This window comes from Diabrotica undecimpunctata, unplaced genomic scaffold (assembly GCF_040954645.1).
Source record: "Diabrotica undecimpunctata isolate CICGRU unplaced genomic scaffold, icDiaUnde3 ctg00002661.1, whole genome shotgun sequence".
Classification (NCBI taxonomy): domain Eukaryota; kingdom Metazoa; phylum Arthropoda; class Insecta; order Coleoptera; family Chrysomelidae; genus Diabrotica; species Diabrotica undecimpunctata.
The window spans coordinates 1-19,167 of NW_027313868.1; the positions used below are offsets into that span (position 1 = coordinate 1).

General features: G+C 34.1%; 5 non-coding genes across 5 annotated transcripts; 4 read left to right on the plus strand and 1 right to left on the minus strand.

Moving 5' to 3' along the window:
* The first annotated feature begins 499 nt into the window (after nt 1-499).
* Nucleotides 500-571, plus strand: TRNAW-CCA (transfer RNA tryptophan (anticodon CCA)). Its single transcript has one exon. It is a non-coding gene; the product is annotated as a tRNA-Trp (tRNA).
* Nucleotides 572-4,192: 3,621 nt separating this feature from the next.
* TRNAW-CCA (transfer RNA tryptophan (anticodon CCA)) lies at nt 4,193-4,264 on the plus strand. Its single transcript has one exon. It is a non-coding gene; the product is annotated as a tRNA-Trp (tRNA).
* Nucleotides 4,265-6,404: 2,140 nt separating this feature from the next.
* On the plus strand, nt 6,405-6,476 carry TRNAW-CCA (transfer RNA tryptophan (anticodon CCA)). Its single transcript has one exon. It is a non-coding gene; the product is annotated as a tRNA-Trp (tRNA).
* Nucleotides 6,477-8,912: 2,436 nt separating this feature from the next.
* On the plus strand, nt 8,913-8,984 carry TRNAW-CCA (transfer RNA tryptophan (anticodon CCA)). The gene has a single exon. It is a non-coding gene; the product is annotated as a tRNA-Trp (tRNA).
* A 942-nt stretch (nt 8,985-9,926) lies between these two features.
* On the minus strand, nt 9,927-9,998 carry TRNAW-CCA (transfer RNA tryptophan (anticodon CCA)). The gene has a single exon. It is a non-coding gene; the product is annotated as a tRNA-Trp (tRNA).
* Between the last annotated feature and the right edge of the window lie 9,169 nt (nt 9,999-19,167).

Genomic DNA, 19,167 nt, shown 5'->3' on the forward strand with positions numbered 1-19,167 from the left:
CGCGCTATCTCAGAGTGCATCGCTGCGCTTCTATCGTCCATAAGAAATACATGGCCCTATCTCCGCAATGTTATTTTCTTAACGTGAAACGCTCTATAACAATAATCAACAATTAAACAGTAGCCGAATAAAATTCGTGAACACTTGGAAATTAATATATTTATAGAATTAGTACATTTTTTGCTTCTTTTTGTTTTGTTGCAAAAAAAACTATAGCGATAAAACACAGTCAATAAATATAGAGTGCACGAATAGCATATACAAGGGGCTTGCAAAATATAACATTACAATGGAAATTTTTATTAACGCTAATAAAATATTTCAATATTTCAAAGTGGTGCGTTAATTTCTTGGAGAAGTGTATTATAAATAAATGTTTACGGTATTCGAAATTACTCATTTTCTAAATTAAAACTCATGTGAAAAATTCATGTGTAGGTATTTTATACTACCCATTACCAAATAATGGGCTTAAAATATTAAAGTATTTTTAAAAACAGACTCCGTGGCGCAACGGTAGCGCGTCTGACTCCAGATCAGAAGGTTGCGTGTTCAAATCACGTCGGGGTCAAATGATTTTATGTTTTGTCCTGAACATGAGAAATTGTGATAAAACATTTAAGTTGTTCATAGCTACTACCCGTTTCATAAATCTTTCATTTTCATTCTCATGCAACTTGGATATTTCTCGAAATAGTGGAAAGACGACAAATAATATATGACTAGGAATTTTCTAGTACTAGAAATATATATATATATATATATATATATATATATATTTGCTATAAATAATAACCATAAACTATACTTTTTGAAAACTAAGACTGAGACTTTTTAGTTTATAATATTTGGTATTATTAGAGTATTACAATGCGAAGTTTTTGATAATACATAAAATTTCAATACATTGTACAATACGAAGTTTAGTAAAATTACAATCAAAATATTTCTTCTCCTGTGCAAGCCGTCTGTTCTACACCGGTCGTACTACAATCAATCGGTTCAGATCGTCCATCTTCGATTGCCTATTAGACAAGTCCTCGAGACTGACTGTATTATTGACTATGATATCTGTTATACATATACTCCCAGACACCATGCCATAGACCTTTTATTTTGCCATCATAGCAACAGTACGTACTGTCGAAGCTGCCTTACTGTGACTGAAGATCATGACTGGAGTTAGGTTTAATGTAAGTGGGCATTTAATAACCCTTTCACTCGACCTAAGAGATCTATTGTGGCTCAGCATTAGGTTAAAGATGTCCTTTCAAGCCAGTCCTTTTAAAAACATATATTATAGCCTTTGGCGACAATTGTACGAAGTCGTAAGGCTCGAGTTGATAATGCTCAAATATGTTAAGACTTATCCTATCCAACCCAGGGCAATTGCAGAGAAAGTGTTCCGCCGTCTTGTCTTCAGTCGAACAAAATCGCCAATCTGCACTTTCTGTCAGTCATATTTTAATTATGTGTTCCTTGAGGCGACAGTGTTCTGTTATGAAAAATAGGATAATTCGTAGATCATTCCCATTCATATCTACTAGATCTGTGGATCACCTCTTTTAAAGTTCATGTATAAAAGACCTACTTGTTCGTAGCAGTAGTTACGAATCATCAATTACACCCAGTCTCACATCATTCTTTTGCTATGCCAACAAAACGTTCTGGTCCAATAAATGTTTCTATTGCTTCTTTCCTACCAAGTAGGTCCGCTTTTTCGTTCCCTTCAATACCAGTACTCGTATATCCAGACACCCAGAGTAAACTTACTTTGTTACTTTAATCGATCCGAATCAGATTCTGTCCTGATTGGGTGTTCAATCACAAATTAAACGCTTAATTTGTAATCTCATATTAATCTTAACTTCCTAATTTCACTTTATACAATTTATTGTAATAATATTATGATTATCCAGATTTAGACATGCGGCTCACACTCCCTCTAAGCCAAAAATTCACTCATCCTAGATACCTACGGTATCAAAAGGATTGATCACTCGACTACTCTTTCCATGTTATTGAGCTCTAGGTGTCTTGGTATGTTGGAGTATCTCCCAAAAATGTTCGTACACATCTGGACGTTGAGAGTAGTACAGCTTTTTGTATGGTCTTGTAGAGAAGTTTATTCAAACCTAACTTTTTTATGTTTTCTAGGAGGATCTTCGGAATGACTCCAGTAGTAGAGAAAATAATACGTATTATATGGGTACTTTCCATTCTCCACTGTCTTCGTATTTGAATTTCCAGATCCCTGTACTTGGCGATCTTTTCGTTCTGTTTAACACGAAGATTATTGTTGTTGGGTATCGCCACATCAATTAGTGTTGTTTGCCTCTTTAGTTTATTAACTAGTATGAGATCTGGTCTATTATGTACCACTGTTTGGTCTGTGAGTACAGTGCGGTACCAGTATACCTTGTAGTTGTCATTCTCAAGTATACTTTCAGGAACGTATTGATAATATGGGAGATGGTTTGTTTGGTCTAAGTTTGATGGCTATCTCTTGATGAAGGATCTTTCCTAATGAGTCGTGCCGTTCCTTATATTCAGTTGTACCAAATGACTGGCAGTCCCTGGTAAGATGTTGGATGGTTTCTTGAGGTTGACATCCATATCGGCATCTGTCATTTTGGACCTAAGGGTCTTTGACGATATTATTTCAGGTAATTTTTGGTTGGTATTACCTGATCCTGAATGGCGAGTAATGAACCTTCTGTTTCAGGGAACATGTTTCCTTATATCAGCCAATAGTTCGACGCTATATTGTCGATATGGTCTTGACTGACCTCATTGGGATGTCGCCCGTGGAGAGGTTTACCCATTATTATTATCCAGATTTAGCAATACGGCTCACACTCCCTCTAAGGGGAAAATTCAATCATCCCAGATACCTACGGTATCAAAAGGATTGAGCTCTGGTGGGACTCTTTCCGTGTTATCGAGCCCTAGGTGACTTGGTATGTTGGAGTATCTCCCAAAAATTTTCGTACATATCTGGACGTCGCGAGAAGTCCATGGCCTTATAGTGATGTTTATTTAGACGCAGCTGTTTTATGATTGCAATTATATACTATAATTATGAGAGGTTATTTATACTCCTTTAGAACTGGATTAATTGATAAATTCTATTGCAATACTTTCTAGTTCAAATTGTATTTGTGTAAGCGTCTAGGTTCAAAGGTATCACTTATAAAGTGCAATACAATTGACTTTTTGATGAATTGGTGTTTTATTTGTGAGCTTATAAATTAGGATTATTTTTAATGTGTAGTCTAATCAGAATATTCACCTCATAAAATCGTTAAGTCATTGTTTGAAGTTTCGTCGAGTGTATACTTGGTTATTTATTAGCTGCCAATAAATATTTATTCCACAACCTCTAATTTTTTAACATTGTCAATCGGAAGGTTAGAAAATAAGAGCATTCGAAATTAATTTGATTTTATACTTAAGGTTATTAAGACCTAGATAGGGTAAATAAAAGATCTTTCCCTTTACATTTTTATTTGTAGGCTCAGAAGAGTTACTCATTTTTGAGTCTTTTTCTGATCCATCTCTTTTTGCCCTATGTTAATTTTGTTCCCACAGTTAGGATATAAGGCCATAATCCCCCAGATTTTGCTCTCTGGGGAACCGCTTAAGCAACACTTTTCCCTTGGGCACGGTGTTCTTACATCTCGGTATTGGGGAGCCCAATAATCGCAATAAAAATGTCACCATATGATGAACCGGTTGTGTATAAATGCGTATGTTTATTTAACGTTTGTGCGTGTGTGATTTCTGATTTTTGTGTTATGTTCAATCAAGAAATTCATAGTTAATGACATAACTGCAGCTCCTATATCATGTTAGTTGACCCACAGGTATTTATTTGGTTATTCCTTATTCATAGGACTTTCCCTACTGGCTATTGGGAGGCGCCGTGTCAGGAATACCTAACCCTAATTGTATTGCGCAAAGTATTAGAGAGCTCAGACTCGTAGTCTCAGGTCGACACAGATGGTAATCAAATATATAGTCGCTAAAGAAAGTATACTTTAAAGATTTATTTAAAAATCCTTTGTATATAGCCAACTACACAAATTTTATTTATCTTGTGGAAAGTATACTAAAACAAAAGAAATTATTAATTTTTTACGTATTATGGAGCATTAGCTACTACCTAATAATATGACTAGAGTAGCATACAGACTCCGTGGCGCAACGGTAGCGCGTCTGACTCCAGATCAGAAGGTTGCGTGTTCAAATCACGTCGGGGTCAAATGGTTTTGTTTTATCCTGAGTAAAACATTTAGGTTTACTCGCTTCGATGTTTATAGAAATCAAAAAGGAATAAATAACACATGTATAACAGTCAGAGAATAATCCCTGCAGCTCTTGAACACTAACTTACAGAATAAAAAACAAGATATCTCACTGAAACCTTAGCGTAATTTTAGCACTAAAATCAAATTGTTTGTCTTTTTATTTTCATGCTTTAAGCTGTTGTTTTGTGTTCAAAATTTTGTGTTAAGCTTGTACTATGATTAGTTTGAGAAACTAATCATCCTTTGTTTTTATCTAGACTTTGATCATCTTATTATTTTCATTCCGACAACAGTAGTCAAAGGATATTTCTAATCTAAATATTAATTTATGAAGGTTACGATTATATATTAATGAAGGTTACGATTTCAGCAATCTTCTCGAATTTATTTTTATATTTACTGCTGGTTTGAGTAGTCTTTGGTTTCCGAATTGATTCCGAAGAAAACAGTTTCCTCAGATGCCTCATCTCAGGAGATGTAGGTAGCGATCATAGCCTAGTATTATTTAAACTAATAATCAACATGAAATACTTCACACGCAACGCCAACACAAACAAAAATCAAAGTCGAAGGACTAAATACGGAATCCACGGAATACTTATACAGAAAAAGAATATTAGAGAAGATGGCTGAGAAAAACTCAAAAATAACATAATTAACGCAGCTACAGAATCACTTGGATAAAAAAAAGTAACGAACACCAACATATCAAAAAGAGAAAACCTCATGGTATACAGAGGAAGTGAAGACAAAATGTGAAGAAAGAAGAAAGTCTTTTTACAATATGGAACACAACAGGCATACAACCACTATAAACGAATCAGAAATGAAACGAATACGTTAATTAGACAAATAAAAGGGAAACCCTGGCAGAGATTCTCAAAACGACTTCTACAGAACACAAAAAGAAATATGGAGAATGATCAGAAGACAAAAAAAAAAGAGATGAACGAATTAATAAAAACGAAACACATTCAAAAGGAAATATGGACAGACTTCTTTCGATCCCAAGCATCCTAATGCATCTCTTTAAAAAGAAGATCAGAGCCGGAAAATTACAGAGGAATTAATTTATTAAACATAACACTAAAATTAACAACCAAACTGATAGCAACTAAAATGAATCAAATTATAACACTAGCAGTAGAAGAACAAGGTTTTAGGTCGGGAAGATCATGCATCGACGCCATATTTACAATGAGCAAATGCAACAAACCGGCATATTTATGTTTTGTGGTCCTTAAGAAGGCATTTGATCTGGTCAAAATAAAGGACGTTATTCATTTATTGTACGCAAGAGAGATACCTCTACGAATAATCAAAACGATCGAAAATATCTACAAAAACATCACAATAAAAGTAAAAGTAGAAGAACATCTGACCGACCCTATTGAAGCTGGCAATTGGAGGCACATTGAAAAAAAGGCAGTCATGCCTAAATAAAAACAGTTTCCGAGCATTTTCATCAAATACTTATTATTTTTATTCCGACACTAGTTCTCTGGATATTTCTCATCAAAATTTAATTAATTATTTAATGGACCAGCATTACATACTTCATATCCGCCATTTGTTTCATGGCTTTGCTTTCTTGTGAAAACATATTGTGTTATCTCGTATAAGATGTAAAGTTGCCGCCAAAGATGCATTAATTCTGTTATTATTTTTCTTAGCTCCTAACTCAGCCCAAACATACTCAATTCGGTACTTTTTAATTTGTTGTCCAAAAGTGAATGTCGATTAGTGACATTTGCTGTATTATTATTATTATTATTATTATTATGTGGTTTTAGTAACGTGCCTTAACTCTTCTAATGATCTAGTATTAATCAGATCTCTCTTACTTGCTTTAATCTGCGTTTTTCTTCATATAAGTTGAATACATTTTGATTTGATATCTTTTTTATCGATTTTACTTATCCAAATTACAGTTATATACAGTTTTTAAGTTTTTGTGGTATTAATACACTAATGTATAAAGTTATAGATTAAAACGTGATGTTTAGCATAAATAAAAAGAGAGAAAAATGTGTTATTTGTTCGTGACGTTGAACAGTAGTCATTTCTCTTTACATATAATACGAGTAATAAACTGACTCCGTGGCGCAACGGTAGCGCGTCTGACTCCAGATCAGAAGGTTGCGTGTTCAAATCACGTCGGGGTCAAATAATTTATTTTATGACCATCTTCAATCACCTTCCTTGTAAACAAATATCTTTCTCTGAATATCTAACGTACTATTGGCACCACACTTAGATTTTGCCTAATTGTTTGTAAAACCGACTAACAGACTCAACACCCTGTGTATTCCAAATAATAGCCAAAATATTACACTGAATTCCAGAAAGCGGGAGAAAAATATTTCATCGAAGACCACTGGAATCAGATCATATATTATTATTATAATAAACGGAAACAACAATATGTAAATGACGAAATCTTGACACTGATGCACAACAGGCGAAACAAAATGAGCAAATTAAAACAAAAGTCTGGGTTTAAAAATGACAAAAGGTACAACAAAAAATGTCTGCCTTTCTATTTAAAAAAATGATCGATGACTTCAGATTTGCTGAGATAGTGGGGGTAAAAGTTATTTTTTTTTACAAAAACAAATAAAAATTGACCTGTTAGAGCTTTAACTCTGAAAATAATCAAGTCACGAGATAATACACGGTTTCCACACTTTATGAATGCACTGTATATATGATATAAATCAACCGATAACATATTTTATTGATTTCTCCTCCCAAAAAATGATATCTGGCATTACATAGGAATCGATCAACAAGATTTATACTCAAATCAAAAATTCCTATATTGTACTAAAAACATATTCTATTTTCAGCGCTAATGTTAATAACAATTTTAATATGAATAAATAAACAAGAACACTCATCGAACCCCCCACCCCCCCCCCCAATTCTTTCTAATACAACTTATTTTTTGTTTCCTCTCTACCATTTTGCAATATCTCTTAATCAATACTGTATCTGTATCAATACCAGAATAAACTATAATAATGACTTAATTATCTGGCGTAGTTGGTCAAATGTATCTGATTGCGACTGATACACTTTGGATTGTAAGTCACCATATACATATTATAGAAGAAACAATGTTTTAAAATAAAATAGGCCCACAATACTTATGGGGGAAATGATAGAACAAGGTTTGAACTTGAATTTAGATCCTTGGTTAATTCAAAAATAATGTCTTTTAGTTGATTTATTTATATTTTTGAGCCATCAAAATTTGTCCGGACCGAAAAAAATTGTTGATTGTTACAATTTGTTAAAAAAATTTAAACAACTTTTTGCCTTGGAGACCTCTTGAACCTTATTTTGGGGTATCTCATGAAACTGATTATGCAAAAAAAATCTCATGGGAATATTTTTCCGAACAAATCCAAGCTTTTCACCTTGTCTAATATAAAAACCCTGATAAGAATAAATCACGAGATCTTGGTGACTACTTGCCCAAACAGGTCGATGTACTCTAACGGTGCAGTGGGTCGTAGTAGCTCCGTATTACGGGTGGTTTGTAATTACATCATTAACTCGATCTCGAATATATTTAGGTAAGTTTTATAATTTAAACTACCATCAATCAATATTCACCCTACGATATAGTTACCTAACTTGTCTGCCCAAAAAATTAGTTTTTGAGGAAATTGCGTATCCATTTTAATTTTGTAAGCATGAAATTTATTATTCTCATACATATTACAGGATCCAACTTCCATCCTCCATCTTCGAAGTTTTTGGGGCCAACGTTCGTCAGGTATTCTCAATAGGAGTCCAAACCATTTTAAACCTCTTCTTTCTATTCTGTCAATGACCGTTTCTGTAGCATTCATGTTATTCATTGGTCTTCCTTTTTAGCCTTGATGTTGTAGCACTTCTTCTCAAATAATTCATTTCAACTGCCAACAATCTTCTCTTCAGGTCTGCATTAATTGTTCATACTTCAGAGCCATAAAAAACCATGGTTTTCCCAATTCTTTTTTATTCCTTTTGGAAATTTTGCGATCCCACCATAAGGAGTTCAGACATTCTACAATTTTACGTCCCTAATTAATTCGGTGTTTAATTTCGGTTTCTCCAAAGCCGTTCTTATCAATGAGTGCACCTAAATATTTAAATTTTTCCACTTGTTTGATTTGGTTTCCCAAACCTTGCATCTGAATTGATAACTAAATATTCTGTTTTCTTCATGCTGACTTTTAACCCCCATTTTACATATTCTCTATATAGACGCTTAATCGTAAATTCTAGATCATAAGAATTTTGAGCTAGGACGACTTGGTCATCCGCAAAGTTCAGGGAGAACAGTACGTCATTTCCTATGGGATTCCCATTCCATGGCAATGGTTTTTCCAATTTTGGAGGGTTGCCTCAATATATAAATTAAACAGTAAAGGTGATATATTGCATCCTTGCTTTAGTCCTTTAGTTACTTTTATTTTTATTATTCTTCAAAATCTTACATTACACCCATTTGTGTTATTAATTATTATTTATGTTAAAAGACACTCCACATTTTAAGTCTGTCTTAAAAGTCCGTGGGTTTGGAGAGTAGCCACTCTTAAAATCGGTATGGACTCCGTGGCGCAACGGTAGCGCGTCTGACTCCAGATCAGAAGGTTGCGTGTTCAAATCACGTCGGGGTCAAACTTTTTTATTTTAAAATAATACTGAATTTGCAAATGAATCATTAGATCTTGTCCTAGTAATTGAGTATATTATGGTGATCAAATTTTTATAAACTAAACAGAAAGCGGTTGCGTAGCGAAAATATTGCAAAGCAACTATTGGCCAATCCTTGGAATTACTAGTTGGGGCTTTTACAATAGCACCCCCAGCCCCACTGGTAATATAGGTAGGTTTTACAAGATCATTATTATCTAACAGCTGTTCCATTCATAGAATATCGCATATAAACCTCCTTCAGATGTCATTCGTTGTTGGCTGTTTTTTGCATTCATTCGTGACTAGTACTCGTAATTCGTTTGATATTATCAGTCCGTCTGGTTTGAATTTGCCTCTTATTCTCTTGTATGCCATGGTCGCCATTCAATAGTTAGCTTTGTCATCGGTTGTCCTTCATTCTTTCTGTATGTCTAGCCCAGTCTCATTTTAACACGATGTTTTTATATACAGCCGCTTACTTTAATCTTCATCTTATTTTAATAATAGGTATGTGATTTTGTAGTTTGTGGATTATGTCGTTGCTGAAAGCCTATGTTTCTGTTCCATTTCTTGTCGGACTTATAGAAACGAATTGATCGAGAATAATGAATCGATGTGAAGAACCGTTATTTCGTGACGGTACCCGTAACGCTCGCTTCAGCATTTTACTATAGAGGAAAAAATACAACGCCAGTATAGATGCTTTGCTTCAAAAATATATACTGTAATTATTAATTTATAGTCAATAAAATTAATACCTAGACATCTAATAATTCCTTAAGATCTAAAATCACATTCATGGAATTTATTATCGATTCTTAGTCATTGCTCATTAAATTATTATTAAACAAAATAGAAACAATTTTAAATGATCAACATTTATTTCAATTTGGATATAAAAGTATTTTTTAAAAACAAAAAGTTTGACCCCGACGTGATTTGAACACGCAACCTTCTGATCTGGAGTCAGACGCGCTACCGTTGCGCCACGGAGTCTTTTAAATATATGATTGTAGAATCGAAGCCGGTGCTTGGATACATTTACGTAAAGTACCTATTGTATAGGAATTTGACGAACACCTCATAATATTAAATTGAACCTATTGAGTGTCCACTTTTTCCAATTATATGGCTTTCCTTTAAAAAATCAACCAACAGGATTTAATAGTCCAGTCAATGACTATTTTCCCGAATCATTTTCTGAGCGTGCACCAATTTGTACCAAAATTTGCCTATAGGTTCTACTTACTCTCAACTTCAAAGTTGACCCTGTGCAGTAGGATGCTTTTACCCTGGGGGATGCCACCCCTTCTCGGGAGTAAAATTTTTTTTATTAAAAATCATACCTGGACTGAATATATTAACCAATTTTAAGCAACTTTTGTCCTATATATTTTTTTTGAAAGTCAATACTTTTCGACTTATTCGCAAGTGAAAATGTCAATTTTTAACAAAAAAGTGCGTAAAAATTTATTTCCTAGCTGAGCGCTTTCGACTAATAAACGCTTGAATCATGGACGTATAAATAAAGATGGACCGGGCTATTTACATCTTTACATGAAGTCATGGGATCGTCACAGTCATAGGCACAAATCCCTAATTTGACGTTGTCATATTATTTTTTTTTCAAGTCAATCTTCGAAATAATTTTCGATTTTTAGTATAATTTGTTTTTAATTTATACATAAAAATGTATTACCTAGTTAGTATTAACTATTTTTAGATATACTCATTTCACAACCAAAGAATTAAAAGAAAAACATAAATTTATTAAAAGAAAATATATTATGATAATCTTAACTTTTTGTGAAACTTGGCATCATTGGTAATATCAACCAATCATAGCAATTTGAGGAAAAGGAACATGGCGTTGTACTGTTTACCTTTGAGTTGAAAATGTCCTTATTTGTGACATTTTAGTGAATTTTTTAATATATTTTAAATTTGAATTAAACAATCGTTAACAGTTAAGTGTCCTAATGGTGCGTAACTGTGTTGTAGCAGGAGAACTCTGCATATTTACATCCAGAACTGTCATTTCATTCATATGAGTATTATAAACATTGGAATTACGTCCATGAGCGTAGTACAGGGATGTGATATTACTTAATTCTTGACATGAATTGAAGTTTAATTTTGTGAAATAAAGTAAATTTTGTAGTATTATAAATACATTTATTTATTTTTTCTAATCTACAATATAATTGCTATAAATATATTAATTTTAATGAAATATAATATGCAGGTTCCCAGTCAAGAATCAACAGCGGCTGGGTATGTGGTTGCCTATGTTCGGCCTAAATAAAGAACAAATAACCAAAACTGCTATGGTCTGCTCAGAACATTTTAGAAAGCATGATCTAATTATACAACCAAGTGGACGGGTTAATTTGAGGAAAGGAACTGTTAAAATAAATATTTTTCATAAATCACCAGAACCAAGGTCACCGAATTTCTATGTAATTTACTATACAGAGTATAATAAATATAATGCATATTCATAGCATATTCCATAATATTGATATGATAGCATGTCTTTTTTCTTTTTTTTTTATTAATTCATTGTTTCAGTTCTTCAAACAATATGAAAAATAAAGACATCTTTCAATAGTATTGATAGGGATGATTTTTTTGGACCTTCATAAAGGTGAGTGAGAAAAAAAAACAAAAATCAATGACTACACCGTAGACATTAGTGCGTGATAAGAAGATCCACAAGTGAGAAGTTTTACTTCCTAAAAAAATATAGAAAAGAATCACAAAAAACTCAGAAAATTTAATTTATTAAACATGTTGTTAAATATTTTGTTGATTTGATCTAGTAAAAGTAATACTTTTTTACTACTAATTCATAAACTTTTTTGTTTTTGTTTTTTTTAACAAAGTTTTAACAAATAATGAACGTCGTTGTCTTGATATAAAGGGTGTTCCATAATAAAATTTAGTTTTCAAATGAGCCTTATGCCGACCCTGTGCAATTGTATGAAGTCGTACCACTAAGTCGTAGAATCGTAGAATCATGCGGATATGAAGAGAATTCATTGTCAGTATTGTCAGTAGCCTTATATGCTGGAGGCATACTTTAAAGGCGATGGTTCGTTCACCATAGCTCGTCGTCAGTTTTGTGAACACTGGGCTAATGAGAATCCACGACAATTACACCAGAGGCAACTCCATTCTAAAAAAGTGCATGTCTGCACACGGAGTAATTGGGCCATATTTCTTTGAAGATCCAAATGAACGCAATGTAAGTGTAACCAGCGAGCGGTATGTCGACATGGTAAGAAATTTTCTTGCGTCCCGAACTACAGAATTTTCCGGGTTACAATGAAGACGGCACCTGGTTCCAACAAGATGGTGCCACACCACATACAGCTATTCTCTCGATGAACGTGGTTAGAGAATTGTTTCCAGGCACCATCATCGCATTAAGCGGTGACATCCCCTTTCCGCCACGATCGCCTGATCTAACTCCGCTGGACTTTTTTTGTGGGGATACCTAAAGAGTGTGGTATATACTGACCCCAAGCAACCAGAGCACAGTTAAAACATCGTATTCGAGACGCTATTGGGAACATTCCTGTGAATATGTGTCAACGAGTTTTTGCTAGCTTAAGATCCAGATTGGAGCAGTGCCAGGAACAAGACGGTCAACATTTAAAAGACCTTTTATTAAAACATTAAAATCCGCATGTCTTTTGATTTAAAATTTTTAATTAAACTTATTTTAACATGTAGGGTAACGGAGTTTCATTTATTCAAAAACTAAATTCCATTACGGAACACCCTTTATATAAAACTTATGACTTCACTTATAAAGGTCCCTAATGTGCGCCATTGACTTGTAAGATCCCTATGAATTACAAACGGCATAAAAAGTAATACCGTTGAATCCGAGTGCTGCAAAACTAAAAAGTTTCAGTATCTTTTCCGGGTTTTTCTCAATTGTAAGAATCAATTTGTGGAACTGTACGTTTTAAAAGACGTTTAAGATCCTTTCACAAATTGAGATCGAGAATATCACGAGATCCTATTGAAAAATGTTCCTGGAACTGGTTTGAGCCTGAGGGTATGTGTATAAATAGAGCAGTGCTGCTTTTTCTGCTTTTCGCAGCTAGAAAACGACGGCGACAAAGACATGATGTCTTTGAGGCGTCGAGCAAACGGAAAAAGATGAATTTAATCTAAGTAGGTCATAACTGACGCTTTGACAGGGAGATAAAAACTATAATATGTTGGTTATTAGTCACCGATCAAAAATAAACGGGGAGTTTTATATCTGGTGATACAAAATTGTAACAAAATATATAATATAAAATATTGCCAACCAGAAACGATATGTAGAGGTTAAACACAAAAATACTAAACAATGTGGTAAAAACTTCACAATAGAGACGAAAATGAATTTTGTCCTTACTGTTGTTTAATTTATACTCGGATACCATTTTTGTTGTTTAATTTTTAGGAGATTTTAATGCCAAGCTTGGAGCTGAAGGATAAGACACAGTATATCGGAGCACATGGACTTGGAATCAGCACCGAGAGGGGAGACATCCTAAAAAAGTTAGTAGAAGACTCGGAACTAGTCACCAACACATTGTTCCAATTACTACCTAGTAAGCTGTACACTCTGAGAAAAAACCCGAGAAAATCATTAAAAATTATATAGATAAGCCACGTTAAACGAGCAAGTGACTGCGATCAGACACGAATCGAACGAAGATCAAAAGATCACACAGATTAGTGATGAGAAATTGTTCAAAATGTCAAGAAAAAACCCTTCAAGGCAGATAAATTAATCAAGAAAGAATCATGGATAGCAGATCTTTCAAATCAAAGTCTGTAATGATGTGCATCGCCACATTTCGTCAGCGCTGCGTACAAACGCACTCCCACAATAAGTTCCTCTTAGGAGGAGATGGAAGGCCGAGGACCGTATAAAACAGCGTACGCCACAAGAGAGAATCGAGTAGTTACCAGAGAGAACACAAAAACTCCAGAGAGAAAAATAAACAAACAAACCAACAGAGGATAGTTCGATAGCTTTAATTATTCGACAAACATTGCAAATTGCCGCACTGTATGGACCCCAAGGGGCTAAGAACCATAGGAACAACAACAGAACCTTATATATAGACATCCTGCAAAAAAAATTAACAAAAAAATATAAAAAACGACCTACAAAAAAAAATTAAAAAACACTATTAAAAACCATGCGAAAGCCAACCATAAAAATAAACACAAAAACCCCGGGCACGTAGGGCCCAAACAGACAAATAAGCTTGAGGCCCAAGCAAGCAATTTTAGATTCACGGACAAGTCACTAGAGGATAACAGGAACAAAGCGCGTCACGCTGTCCTGAATTTGAATCGGTCAGGGAATCATGGAGGTACTCCTGTTTTTACTCGGGTTAATACACCCCGCTCCAATGAATTGTTACACCCGAACGTAATTCCTCGGGGTGAACATGCCTCACAGGCTTGGTTGAATTAAATAGCTAGCTGCTTGCAGAGAATCGAGTTCCGCTAGTGCGCTGATCTAGTGAGAACTCGACCTGCCCTCTGTTAATCTAGGGGCAGTTCCGTACCCGATTTTGCAGTATTGATCTGGGTCAGACCTATTATTTCCCGTATCTAAGTGTTGATTAGTCACTTTTCGCTTTTTGTCGGAACGAGTGTTGATCGGGTCTTTCCATCTTTATTCCTCTTTGTCGTCCTTCATTTCTTCGTCTCGAGTCTTATTGAGTCTGCTGTCGAAAATAGCTACCCGTACAAGTCCACGCTACTTCGTTACTGTAATGGGCTGGAGCGTTCTCTTATAAATATCACATTGTTTGCCATAGACCTTTTCCACGAACTTTGGTACACTCTTGGTGATGATACACATTTTGCGTAAAGGTTTCTTCCCCTCAAATGTGCACATTATGATAAAATGTAATGACTAATTACTATTTAACTGGGAATAAGCCACAATTAAAGGTTAAATACGTTTATTGACGTTTCAATTTCCACTTCGGAAATCGTTCTCAAAATACAAACATTAGTAAATTAAACAAATTTTGTTTTTGTTACTTAGTGAAAAATTCTTCTAATAATTTAATTTTATCTGACTCATCTATATTGACAATTCAGACATACATTATACATTTTAAAGTAGACGACTTTAAAATGATATTGCCAATATTGTTGAGTTGCGTTCCTGGGACGACTTTACTTATAAGATAGTTCATTCGATTACATGAAATCAACTTTAACTTGAGAATATCCGTCAGAAAAGATCATAACATGTAATTCGTCTTTAAAAAGACAAATACATGCCATGATGACAGTAAAATTCTCCTGTTAGTGATTCCATAGTAAATTATGAGGGAAAAACCAGGAAAAAAACCTCACAATACTATCCCGACATGGTAAGTATCTGATCGTGCATTTAGTTTACCTTCAATAAATACCAAATTCCGACTTTATATGTTTGTTATTTAAAAAATATAAATGATGTATTCTCTATATGTTACTGACTTACCAATACTGGTATTTTCTTCTTAATAACTTCCTCTTTCAATATGGGTAACCAGATCCTACTACATTCTGCCGAGGAATTCGCGACACAATTGGTCTCATTTAGCATAATTAGAGCCGCTTCTTTGATTTTTCTCTTTTTACCATCCGTTTCTTTTAGGACTATATTTGAATCATTCCATTGAACCCTATGTTCATTATCCCATGCATGTTTACATATTTGAGATCTATCAAATTCTCTATTTTTAATATAGGATTGATGTTCACTTATTCTAACATTTAATGGCCTTGATGTTTCACCTAAATAAAACTGATCGCATTCACAAGGTATTTTATAAATGCAATTCTTTGTCCTTTCTTGTTCATTGTTAGGTTTGGTTTTGGACAAACTAGATCTCAACGTGTTTGTTGTTTTGAATGTTGTTGAAATGTTGAATTTATTTCCTATCCTTTTAAGCTTTTCCGATAATCCTTTTATATATGGTATTGTTATTTTCCTCGTATTATCCCTTGTATATGCTGTAGGATCTCGTTCTAAGTTGATCCCAACACTGACTATAGTGTATTTTTATGTATGAGAGAGTAATAAAACAATAAATTATGTATGCAAATCCCTAAACTGTTGATACGGGTGACTCAATGAAAAATAGATATTTGCCAACAAGTTTACAGAAGTATATAGGAAAACAATTTTAAATTGAGTATGACCACCAGGTATAAAGGTTGAAGCAGAATAGAATACAATAGTTTTGAGGGTTACTAATCCCTAAATAAAGTTGCCAGTGTCGGAGTGATGGAGATTAACAGGTACTAATGAATTTGCAAGAAATGTAAGATGTTTATTTTATTGGTTATATATAAAATAATTTGTGGCCGTAACAGGGGCCGATTTGTAAAAAAATGAATATTATTTTAATCAAATTCCATTTCAGATTCACTGCTTTCTTCAGAATCTAAGGAATCTTCAACACCAATGTTAATTATTACCGGTTCCAGCATTATCGGACTTGTGAGCATGACTAACAGCATTTTTCCAATTTTCTGGAGTTACTTTTGATAAGGAATGTTCTAATAATTGTTGTAAGTCTTCTAATTTAAAAGTTTTGTTTTTGCGTCCGACTTCACCCTTTACTTGAGACCATATATTTTCTATCGGATTCAGATCACAGTGGTATGGGGGTAAACGTAAAATAATTACATCACGGTTTAATGTCATTTCATCAATTATATATTTTTTATAAGCTGCTTTATGTTGCCTTACAATAGGTAATAATTCCTTTTTTGTCGAATTCTCCTTGTACTCAATTGCGTGTTTATCCAACCATTCGATTATCTCTCCTTTTTTCCATGCCGTTGTTGGCAATTTTTCTGCTAGTCTTGAATGGTAACTAGCATTATCCATGACTATGACAGAATTTTTTGGAATTAAATCCAACATTTGCTCAAAATATTCTTCAAAAACGTCAGCAGTCATTTCCTCGTGGTAATCTTTGGATGATTTTGAGGCAAAACTTAATAATCCACCATTGACAAAACCGTATTCGTTTCCAATATGGGTTATTATGAGTCTGCGTCCTTTTCCAACGGGAATATTGTTTATTCCAGTAGATACACCTTCGATGAATGCCTGACCGGAACTTTTCACATTTGTATCAACCCATAGATATGGTACAGTATGACCTTCATTTAGCCAAGTCTCGTCGAAATAAAAAATTGTTTTCCCTTCTTCTCGGTACTTTTTAATAGTTCTTAGATAATCTCGTCTCCAACATACAATGTAATCTTTTTCAATTAAAACGGATTTTCTTCTATTCTTTTGCCAACGAAATCCCATGTCTCTCAATAGTCCCCATAATTTCTCGTTGCTTATGATTGGTAACTCTTCGTTTTCTCTAATTAATGTTTGGATTTTGTCCAATGTTGGAAATTCTTTGTTAAAAAAAATGAGTGGACGCTGCGTCTTATCATGTTTTTATGTATTTTTTTTAATTTCCAAGGGTTTACTCCCTCCACTCTTCTTGGGAGATGAAACAGTTCCTCCTTTTCTTTCTTTTAGGAATCTATAAATTGTTGCTTCTCCAACCCCTGTCATATTTGAACACATGTTAACGATTTCACGAACAATTACTTAAAGAGCGTTGATGTACAAGTGCATCGTGTACATTTAATATTATATTTTTCTCTCTTAGACTGAAGGCACCTTTAAAAATACATTTAACCGGAATAAAACCTGTTGTCGACGTCATTTTTAAATGCAAATAACAAAATATCGACACCAAAAACGTAGGTAGGTAAGACATGAATAATGTACATCTACAAACTAAACGGAAGATGCAAACAATTTCTAATTTATATTATTGGCATAAGCTGTAATGTGGCATAAAAACTACTTAAACTATCATTAGTTAAGCCTTATCAGTAATTCCAGGTAATCGTTCAAAGAATGTATTCTTTTTGTGTCAGGCGATAACTTGTATAGAAAACAATAATCACCTTTAAATTACTGTTTACATTAATTTATTTCGTGAAACATTGAATTCTCTCGTTAATCACCCGTGTATAATTAACAATAATCGTGTGGCATATATACCGACGTTTTTTACGCACAAAAAAGGTATAGTGAGATTAGTGGACACTTATTTTACAGAAGATTTTTTAAAAGATAATGAATTGTTGACGGCATCTTAATGGCTATGGTTTTTTGACCTGTTGAGGATTTGCATACATAATGTGCTATCAATATGATGGAAAAGGACTATACCATAAAAATCACGTGCCAATCGATCAAAATATAGGAATTAATTTAGGACCTACCTTTTTGTTACTCCATGTATTGAAGCATGTTCATAATTTCTTTAAATTATTCCCTTTAATAAACTATTTTCACGCCGCCCATGCCTGCATACCTTCGTTTTGTTACGCCTTTTTTTAACAAAGAAATAACTTCGCCAAATGTTTCTTCTTCTTTTTATCTTGTTTTGCTACATAAAAATCTTTCCTAATAACAAAGGAAAAAGGACCTATTGTGAAATCTCCGAGCTACCTTCTCAGAAAATCAGAAGAGTTGTTTTTCGTAGAAACTTTACTTTCTATTGGTAAACGCTACGAAAATGAACCCCAATATCTCGGATATTTAATGTCAATTTCGCGTGGCATCCTTCAGCCAATATCCCTTCCCTATTTTCAACCTTCGCTTGTCTAAGCCCTTCTAAATTCACAATCCGATATTCATTTCCAAGTTGGTTCCTGTGGCAAGCGGTCTTATCTTCGACAATCGGCGGTAAGTGGATTTTCAATTCACCCTTATTTATCTTTACACAGTGAGTCCTATATTAAATATTTTCTCTTTTGTCCAACAGACGTGTTCCACTTCGAAGGAACGAGGTCACTTCTGTTTGCCGATTAACCATTAGCCATTAACGATTAGCCATTAGCCATTGGCCATTATTTAATATTCACCATTCATTGTGCATTATTCATCATTCATCTCTACTACCGATTATTACCTGTGCCATTCCTGTTTGGCTGTTTATCTTCTCGTCTGCCGAAATCAAACCCGAGGAATTACGGTTTGAAAACCGTAATTCGTTGCTGTAGCTACCTGTTGCCGAGGACCAAGTGTCAAGTGACACTCTGAGATAGCGCG